Source organism: Numenius arquata, chromosome 26 (assembly GCF_964106895.1).
Source record: "Numenius arquata chromosome 26, bNumArq3.hap1.1, whole genome shotgun sequence".
Lineage (NCBI taxonomy): Eukaryota > Metazoa > Chordata > Aves > Charadriiformes > Scolopacidae > Numenius > Numenius arquata.
In genome coordinates this window covers 343,940-354,350 of record NC_133601.1, presented here as the reverse complement: position 1 = coordinate 354,350, position 10,411 = coordinate 343,940, and positions in this window count along the sequence as shown.

The following is a 10,411-nucleotide window of genomic DNA, read 5'->3' as shown; positions in this document are numbered from 1 at the left end:
ATCGTGCTAGTAACTCTCCATTCTCTACTGCAAGATCATGAGGAAGTCTCAGAGCTTCTCCGTTTTCAGAGCGGCAATGGGCGTGTTTTACTTGGCATTGCTGTAATCTTTCTATTCCTGGCTGAGAGGTGTGAGAGAAACGCCATAGCCAGGCAGGGAAGTCGGGGACTTGGGAAACTCTTGTTCGAAAGCTGGGGATCTCTCCAAAGGCAACAGCAGTAACACTGAGATAAAACGACCGTCAGGATTCTGGTTATCCCCAGCTCGGCACATACCAGGGTAAATGTCCTGTCTTGGTCACTCCAGAGATGGGGGCCACCCCGAACCCGGAGGATCCCTCACTGGTTACTGGGCTGGTTGCAGCCCTGACACACCGTACAGAGTCCCTGAGCTCGAAGGGCTGCTGACCCATCAGTGCCCTTCATCCCAGCGAGGGAGCTGCAGGGCAGCCCTGGCTGCTAAATCCACCCACGCTCAATGCATGGACCATCCTCAGATTCAGCCAAGGGGAGGTCTTTGCTGGCTCCCTTCTCTTCTGATTCTGATACCCACATTCACCACAGCAGCACCTGTACAGGGATCTAGGAGTGAATTGTAAACTGAAATAGAATTGTCCAGAAAGCCATCTTTTCTTTCAAAAAAAAAAAAAAAAAAGAAAAAAAAATAAGAAAAAAGCCAACAGCTCTGGTCTAGACCATGAAATTGCTTAATACACAGTATAAGTCCTCTTAAATAGCAGCTGCCCAAGAAGGGCTGCTCTTCCAACAAACCCCTTCCAAATTGGGCATTAACTTTTCTGAGTGAAGCCTGTGCAGCCATTTCCATTCATAATTATGTAGCCCACTGCTTCTTAAATCCCTGCACAGTCTCTAATGTCAGCGTTTAACTTCGCTTTATAGCCATTTATTGCTGCCTCTCTCACAGAGGCTAGCATATTCTTAGTGAATAACAAGATGCTTTGCAACACGCACGATTTCGGCTGTCCTCCGTCCTCTCCTGCCCTTTGAAAAGCCCAGCCCAATTAATCGCGCTTATTCCTGGCTCCATTGTCCGGCCCCGCAGCCTGTGGCCCCGCGCGCTCTGGCCCCACCGCACCCTCCCCTGCTCACCATGGCTGCCCTGCGCCGCATCCCCCCACCACGTCCCCTCGAAGGGACGGCTGGAGGCTGATGTGCCCCCGACACCCACCTCTCCCATCCGCAGCGGTGCCCTCCTGCCCCTCCCAGCCCCCCCAGCCTGGCTGCCCACCAGGCAGGACCACGGGCCACGCTCTGCCCTGCCCCGGTGCCCGGCGCTGGAATGTGCGTTTCCCTCCAGGCTGCCCCGGGGAAACCGGCAGGCGTGGGATAATAGAATATATTAGCCCTGAGCCCATTCAGCCCCGGGCTCTTTACGAACAATGGCTGCTAACTGAGCTGATTTTTGCCAAATGACTGGCTTTCGTGCATGAGCAGCAAAGTGGAGCCCCCAAATAGTCCCGAGCAACAATCCGGCAAGCACTATTGCCCAGGGCCCATTGTTTTACTGCCGCGTTTGAGGGCATGGAGGAGTCATGGCCTTGCCTGCCCTGGCATTTCTTCCCCGGTTTCCCACCGCTGCCGAGCCCCGTCTCGGCCCCAGCAGGGGCAGCAGTGACGGGGGCGCTGGGACCGGCCGGACACGGGCACCCGCTATCCCTGCCCCAAGCGGGGCCACAAGAGGACCACCAGCTCGGAGCCAGGGTTGCCTGGTCCCAGGTGCCCAAGCCCCTGCCAAGGAGGGGACAGAAAGAGCTGGCAGGGGCAGCCCACCCCCCATGTCCCTACACGGGGACCCCACTGTGTCACCTCCTGCAGCAAGACAGCTCCTGGACACCCCCGGGGGATATTTGCTTTAGACTAGAGCCCCCCTGGGCAGCTGGGAGCCGATAGCCCCTGTGGGGTCAGCCCGCCCGGGAGGATGTTGGTTTTGCCGTGTTTGTTCTCTGGTGCTCTCAGCGGGTATCTCCAAGGTTCCAATGACACTGGTGCAGCCAGGAGCCCTCCCTCGCCCCGCAGGGAGGTTTCGCAGCTGGGGACCCCCTCCGCCGCCCCAGCCCGGTGCCCGTCACCCCTGCGCTGCAGGGCATGCTCACACCAAGGGCCGGAATGGGATCAAGGCACGCAACAATTCCAACCGATGTCTCCTGTTAGTGTGAAATTAGCACCATTAAATGCTATAACTGAACACAATCAACAAAAGGTTTACTAGCTGAGATAACATATAAAGAACTACAAGAGCTAATGCCTTCAGCACGGCCGAAACTCTGACCGTCTGCCCCTAGTCCCAGGAGGGAACTGATGGCAAATATTTACAGGGGCTTATAAATATTTATCCTGTAATAACTTGCTGCATTACAGCACATTCTTCGCTATGAGGCTCAGCTTTGCCCTGGACCAGGTGCAGGCTGCTGGGCGGCTCTGTGCCGTATATAAAGTTCGCCTGAATAACATGCAGCGAGCACTGGCGTTCAATAAAACAGCCAGCAGCTGAGCTGCTCGCGGGAAATGCGCTGCGAGTCATTCCTTCCCCACAAAGGGAGACGTGGCCGGGGAGCCCAGGTGTGCAGGCACCTCCCTGGGGGTGCAAACCCCTCCGTGTTGCCAGAGAAACCTGGGGAAGGGCCGCAAGTCACCAGGGAGCTATAAATCACACCCCCGGGGCGATGCCATGGGGGCTCATCCCAGGAGCAGCCCCGCAGTGACTGGGCACACGGGGACCCTTGGCTGCTTTGGTGGTGACCCCGAAGGAGGGGAGCTGGAGACCTGCCCACCACGGGGAAACAACTCCTCACGCTTCCTGCTCTGTGGCAATCCCCTGTCTGAGGAACCAACCTACTACACCCTGAAATCGCTAGAGGTCCCCGAGATCTGCCCTGCAGGTGGCCTCTGGGCAGCAGCTGCCGGCAGAGGGGTCCTGTCCGGAGCCGAGACCTGCAGCATCAGCAGCAATCCCAGAGGGACCAGCCCATCACAGCTCTTCCTTCGGCCCTGCAGACCAGGCAGAGCAAACCCCAGGGGGACCACAGGCTCCTTAACAGGCGCATCCATCACCGGGCAAGTACATGAGTTATCCAGGGGCTTCGAGAGACCACCGGGTCTCTCGGCCTCGAAGGAAAGCCGCTGGCTGGGGTTTCTGGGAGTTCTTTGGACCTTCCATGACCAAACCCAGAAAATATATGGGTTTGTCATTTTTCCCTGACTTTTCCCAAATGGAAGCTTCTTGGAAGGACATGTCCTTGGAAGGACATGGACCTGTTGGAACGGGTCCAGCGGAGGGGCACAAAGATGGTGGAGCACCTCCCGAACGACGACAGGCTGAGAGAGCTGGGGTTGTTCAGCCCGGAGAAGAGAAGGCTCCGGGGAGACCTCAGAGCAGCCTTCCAGTATCTGAAGGGAGCCTACAGGAGAGCCGGAGAGGGACTCTTTGTCAGGAAGTGTAGTGACAGGACAAGGGGTTATGGTTTTAAATTGGAAGAGGGGAGATTTAGATTAGATATTAGGAGGAAATTCTTTACTGTGAGGGTGGTGAGGCACTGGAAGAGGTTGCCCGGGGAAGCTGTGGATGCCCCAACCCTGGAAGTGTTTAAGGCCAGGCTGGATGGGGCTTTGAGCAACCTGCTCTAGTGGAGGTGTCCCTGCCCAGGGCAGGGGGGCTGGAACTTGATAATCTTTAAGGTCCCTTCCAACTCTAACCATTCTATGATTCTATGATTCTTCCCAGTGTGGGTGGCTCTGGTGCAGGTGTCCAGAACACAAGGTGGAGCACCCTGGGAGCACCGGCTGCCCCTGCCAGGCACTGACTCACCAGCACCGCACACCAGCACCGCACACCAGCACCACACCCCGGCACCACACCCCGGCACCGCACACCAGCACTGCACACCAGCACCAGACACTGGCACCGCACACCGGCACCACACACCGGCACCGTGAGGATTCGAAGCCCTGCCACGAGCGTCCTCTTCATCTCCTGCCCGGTGCAAACCTGACCTGCTCAGCAGTGAAGAGAACTAGCATTTAGCTGTGTGGTTGTTTTGTTTGTTTGGAGGCCAGATATTTGTCTTCCCTCTAATAATTAATTTTTGAGCCTCCCGTCCAGTTATTTATTTAACTTTCTCATGCTCAATGATTTGCAAGAGCATAAGCAGCCTGTGGTTTGGAAACCGCATGACCATCTCTGAGCAGCACCAGGGATGGAGTTCCGAACAACTTCCTAACGTGAACAAACAGCCTGGAAAGCCTGCGTTGTGTGTATTCTAGGATGCTATTTTCTTAACCCTGTCTCATTAAGATGGATGGAGTTTCTGCTTATTAGTAATTTGGCAAGTTCCTCTTTGTGTACACTCTGCACTTCTCACTAATGATGCTTTGCTTCAGTGATTAACAAAAGAGACTTCCAACATAGTCAGTGAAAACAAAGCCACGCACTCGGGGCGCTGGGATGGAAACCCGGTGTTCTGGAGATGCCGTTTGTGGAGGACAAGAGGCTGCGGGGGAACCCAGAAAAGGAAAAGCTGCTGGTCATAAAACCTTTCCTGACATTCAAATAATTTTGACCTGAGGACATTGGTCCTTTGATTTACATGCACAATTTCAGAGCTGACAGAGCCTATAACAAAGTGATTCAGAGCCCTTACGCTGCTGTTCCTAAAACACGTCCGATGGAGATGAAGCTGGCACGGCTACTGCCTGGATTTACAGCTGGCCATTAAAGTATGTTTACAAGCCTTTAGTATAGTGTACACATCTGGTAAATCATTGATTGAACAAACAGCTCCTGGTGTCATGCTCCCTCTGTCAACTTTTTCCACTACCATGTTACCCAGCACCGAATCATCTGCTCCAGGCCCCCTTTTCTGCAGCCTCTGCCAGCCCCGCGCGTGCCCCAGCATCTCCCGTGCCAGGACCCAGACCTGCCATGCCCCATACCCGGGCTGTCGCTGTGATCTGGATGCCGTTGGATGCTACACCCAGGTCTCTGGCACAGCCGGCTGATCCATTCCTCACCTGCGAGCCGGGAAAGTGGTATCACCGCACGGGACAGTCCCAGATACCTACACAACAGGCAAGGACTGGGAGAGGAGGCTGTTTCCTCCTGGGGATATGTCTGAGAGGAGAGAAGGCAATCGGGACCCCTTCCTCAGCCTGTCGGCTGCCTTCCAACAAGCTGCACGGTCGGCAGGCATTTACCGGCACTGGCCACAGGACGTGCCCAGCTCCTGGGCACCGGCCATCGCTCCAGATGGCTTCAGGCTTTGGGGCAGAGCTCAGCGGGGCGAGGGGGACGGGAAAAGCATTGAGAGAGTAACCCTGGAACTGGAGACATGGCAGACCCCGGAGATAAAGGTCCTGGATGAGGCCAGACCTAAGAAGAGAGCCCTTCTCTGCAGCCCCACGTGAGCCGAGCCACACACACTGATGTCCCGTCAGAGCCAGCAGCTCCAGCGGCGTCCCCCCGTGCCGGCTGGGAGCTGCCATGTCCACCCCGTGCCAAGGGCCCACCCCGAGGGCCGGCCCCGGGTTTCTGCGCCAGCGCAGGAGGGTGGAAGGGGAGTGGGATGGAGTCGGGGAGCTGTGGTGGGACGCAGCATCCCTCTGCCCCGGCACTGGGGGGGCACCGCACACTGCCCGTGCACAGGACCCGTTCCTTCCTTGCATTGGGAGAAAAATGCCATGTTTGGTGTTTTACTAAGCATTGCCGGTGCCCGGGGCCGGGGAGCGGGAGGAGCCGCAAGCCCCCACCATGGCTCATTGTGCTTCTGAGAGAACATCTGGCCAGCTGTGCAGTGATCTGTGGCCAAACCCTCGCTCCCTTGGCCACGGAGCTGGGCAAAGGCCAAAGGGTAAAGGGCAAGCCACGGGAGCAGAAACAAAGCTCGAGCAGCTCATTCATGCAGACCTTTTCAGGGGCGTTTGGGTGGCTGGACGGACAGACAGACAGACAAGGGAGAGCAGGACCCACTGCCCATGTGTGCTGCCACATCCCCTGCGGTTGGTCACACTGCAGCGGCTGGAGAGAGGTGCGGGATCCTGCACTCCCAGTGGGAATTTCAGCAAAATGGGGGAGCAGGGACCACTAGTGGAGCCCTAGGACAGGCTGCCCAGGGAGGTGATGGAGTCTCCTTCTCCAGAGAGATTCCAAACTTGCCTGGACACGTTCCTGTCCAACCTGCTCTGGGTGACCCTGCTCTGGCAGGGGGTTGGACTGGATGATCTCCAGAGGTCCCTGCCAACGCCAGCCATTCCTTGATTCTGTGATTCTGTGAATCTCCACAGAGCGACGGCCGAGGAGGGGAGACCATGGGGCAGCTTGGAAAAGGCGACCCAGAAGGCAAGGGGCAAGTTCCCTGCTGGCATCCCACTGCGAGCTGTGACCCGGGGAACGCAGCCCGGGGAGGACCCTGGAGAAGCATTTATCCACCTTCCAGCCATCCCAGGCCACTCCTGCAGGCAAAGCGCCTGTTCCTTGTCCCAGTCTGTGCTCACTGGGAACACTGGGAGACCTGGGGACCGGGAAAAGCCAGCACAGAGAAGCAAGGCAGGTTCTCTCCTGGGCTTGTTGAAATTACACATGGGACAAGCACAGCTGCTACAAACAATTTTAAAACAACAACAACAACAAAAAGCAGTCAGATTTAATTGATAGCAATAACCTCTTAAAATAGCAGCTCATTAGCCCGAGTGCAAACAGCTTAAAAGTGTCGGCATGATTTGTGGGATCCTGTGGGGTCTTCTGGGATTTTCTGGGGTTCCTGTAAAACTAACGCAAGGAAGAAACACAGCCCCTGAGTCCTGAAGAGAAAAAAAAAAAGGTGTATTTCACTTCACATTAGCACATGAAAAAGCAGCTCTGGTACACGGTGGCTGCCATTTTGTTGCAAACCCTGAATCTCTGCGGCTTCTGAGCATCCTTGAGGTTAAGGCCCTGCTCAAGCGCTTTCCTGAATAAAAACTTTCTAATTCACCAGAAAAGTGCCCGCGGGGCAGGAACAGCCCTGCTCCCGCATCCTCTCCTTAAGGGGTGGGAAAACGCAGTGGCTTCGCCCCAGGCAGCGGTGCCCTGGGGTGGGGAGGGAGGAGGCTGAGCATCTCCTCCCACCCCTGTGGCCCCTGGCTAGTGCTGGTCCCGGCTTCCGAGGGAGACTGGGAGACGTTGGCTTGAGGCTGATTTCCTGGGGCACAACAGCCCCTGAATTTCAGGTTTTTAATGGGCTGGCAGGGCATCCGGGAGGGAGGAGAGGGAAATAGACTTTTCCTTCCCCCATAAATAATTTTATGGAAGATTTTAAGAGAGATTTAAAGAAGAACCTCTTCCCTCCCTCCCCCACTTCTCAACTGTACCGTGCATTTTAAACCGTTTGCGGAAGGGAATTAATTAACCCAGGCAGCAGAGCCCAGAGCTCAGCAGCAGCCCGTCCTCTGCACAATGGAGATCCCACTTTTTCTCCACTGCCTGAGAAACACATGCCCAAAATCCAAGTACATAAATTTTTCTAACCCAATTCATTTTGTAGATTGATGGAGAAAATCCATAACAAATATTTATGACTTTGCAATAAATAACCCTCACAGAAGTTACAAAGAGCTCTGGCGAGTCTCAAGGTAACTTTCAGCGAGTTCCAGGGGTCAGGGCAGATGGGGATACTGGGTCCACAGTGTTCCAGCCTTTGGCTCATCTGTTTTGAATTATTGGTATTACTCAGTTGAGCAGCGCTCTCAATGGAGTAGCTGTGCTGTGATTCCATGCCATATTTTATTTCTATGGTGGGAGAGAGGCTTCAATAATTATTAGTTGTGCTCTGTTGCAGCCAGCAAGAAGCCAGTCCCCGCCGTGCCGGGCTGAGCTGTGCGAGGAGGGTGCCGGTGCCTGGGATCCTCAAGACGGGACTCGGGGCTGGACGTCGGGCATTTTGCTGCCGGTGCAAGACAGGGACCCGCCGGGATGCTCAGGATTGTCTGGTGCCTTTACCGAGCACTGGCCAACGCTGCCGGCTGGGCTGTGCCAGGGAGCACCGGGGCAATGCACAGACTGAGGTAGCTGTTACCCCCAATTAAAGGGGTGTTAACGGCGTCTCGGCTGCAGCTGTTGCTGAGTGCGGTGATACCCGCCTGGGGAGACACTGCACCTCAAGATGCTGAAACCACCACCCCAAAGTGAAGGGGCTGAGGTGCAGCAGTGAGGCCGCGGCGCTGAGAACCACGTTTCTCAGCCCATTTCAGCTGTTTTACACTTTGCTTTCTGTTATCCCCTGGGACCCTCACCTTTCCACCTGTGCCGACCCCAAAGCCGGCACTGCGGTGGGACGCAGCCATTGTGGGGAGCGCGGCACCACAGCCATCGCCGGGTCCATGGCACCGCAGCCATCACCGGGACTGCGGCACCGCAGCCATCGCAGGGTCCATGGCACCGCAGCCATTGCTGGGCACCGTGGGAGCCATCAAGGGGCACGGGCACCGCAGAGGAGCTCGTCCTCCTGGCACCGGGCACCGAACCACCACCACCGAACCCCGGCACCCGCTCCCCCGGAGCCAGGAGCGGGGCAAACCGTGAGCCAGCCCGTCCCCGCTCCATCTTCGTTAGCTCTTAATCATCGCAACGGGAAGAGAAAGCGCCGGCAGCGTCACGCTGCTCTCCCGGGCGCGGGCTCCTTTCAGGGCTTTCAGAAAACAGGGTCAGACGTGTCTTCTGACCTGTGACCTGTCGCTTCCCTCCTCGCCATAATTATCTAATACAGCGCTCTCCCTGCCAAGTACAATGAAACAATTTGTCACTTCAATTGTCTGTCAGTCAACACTGGGGCCTTTTCAACAGGCCAACACATGTTTTTTGAGAGCTTGTCAGCAAGGGCTGTCTGGCCAGGCACATAACCATGGAAAATGGAACCTTTGTTAATTCTGGTTCTTAGAAAAGTAAATCCATTCACTTGCTTTTTTCAGGCCTTCAGTTTGGAATTTGCACAAGAAGCTGAATTGCCCCTGATCCCCAAATGATTGGTCAGAGGATTTGCATGAGGAAGCAGAAATTAATTATTCTTTTCTTTTCTTTTTATTTTCTGTAATTGTGTGTTTAGAAATGAGATTACATTCTACAGCAGCACGAGGGGCTGGAGGGGGAATTGCTTTGCATTTGTTTAGCTCCTTAGAGTTAAGATCACCTAATCGTTTCAAGCATTTCCTAAGATTCCCTCTCTCTTTTTCTGCTTTAATGACCAAACAAAGATTGTGCTACTTCCCGGGGAACTTTTCTGGCAGCTGAGCTCAGCAGTGGGAGCCAGGGGCTTATCCCTCTGCTGAAATGGTCCTCCTGCTGCTTTCAGCTCCTGGGGCACAAAATGCACCCCAGAGCTCAGGGGGTTGGGAGCCATGGTGGCTCCTCACCATGGAGAAAAGGGTGAGATGGATCCCCACCAGCCCAGGAGGAGGATGATGGCCGCTGGTGTGGCCGAGCAGCACGAGATGGAGACGCAGGAGGTCCGGGCTGGGGAAGGGCACTGGGAGCATCTCTGTGGGTTCCCCTGCGCCAGCACTGCTGCTCTCAGGACACAGACCCGCCGGCTCCAAGCCCTGTGGTCAAGCCCCTGTTCAGACCACCCCCAAAATGCTGTGTCCCCTTCCAGGGCTGTCCTTCCTCACAGGTGACGGGAGGAGGGAACGCTGCTGAGCTCGGGGGGACTCAGGGGAGATGGTGGAAATCAACCAAACACGAGCCACCACCAGGTCTGCGCGTGGGTCGTGCCAACACATCAGATACAGTGGGTGCCCTGGGATGGAGCGTGCTGGGAAGCCCCTGACTGTGTGGGCAGCGGAGCGGCCCCTTCCCCGGGAGCGGTGATGTGCCAGAACCACGATGGCAGCGTGGTTCAAAGCAGCACCCTTTGAAATTCCCACTTCCCCTGTTGATAGATATGTGGAATCTTACTCCTAAGTATTTAATGCGAGAGAGATACCTCCATTTTCAGGTATCCATCATTTTTTTGACCATGCAGAAGCTCCATCTTTGGGTAGACGTGGAATATTTTATCTGAAAGCACTGCAGAAATGCTAGATGGCCCCTACTCAATTACAAATGCCCTGAGTGAAAACCTCTCCAGATCTAGCTTTCCAGAAAACCGCTGTCCAAACCTAATTCAAACCATACAGGGAACCCTGACTTAGAACCTTTCAAGCCTATAAAATGAAACAAATTGGCTTTCCAAGCATATCTCCCAATCTAAGCTATGCCTGTAAATTCGATTTGTCCTCTTGGATCTATTCTGCATTCGGTGGCCTGAAAGACTCTTTGTTTCGGAGCCCCTCCGTCTCCTCCACGAGCCCCGAGTTTCTGCGTTTGGTCACGTCAGGCTGGAAAACTCCACACTCATTAACCGCGAGGACACAGTGACCCTCCGGCA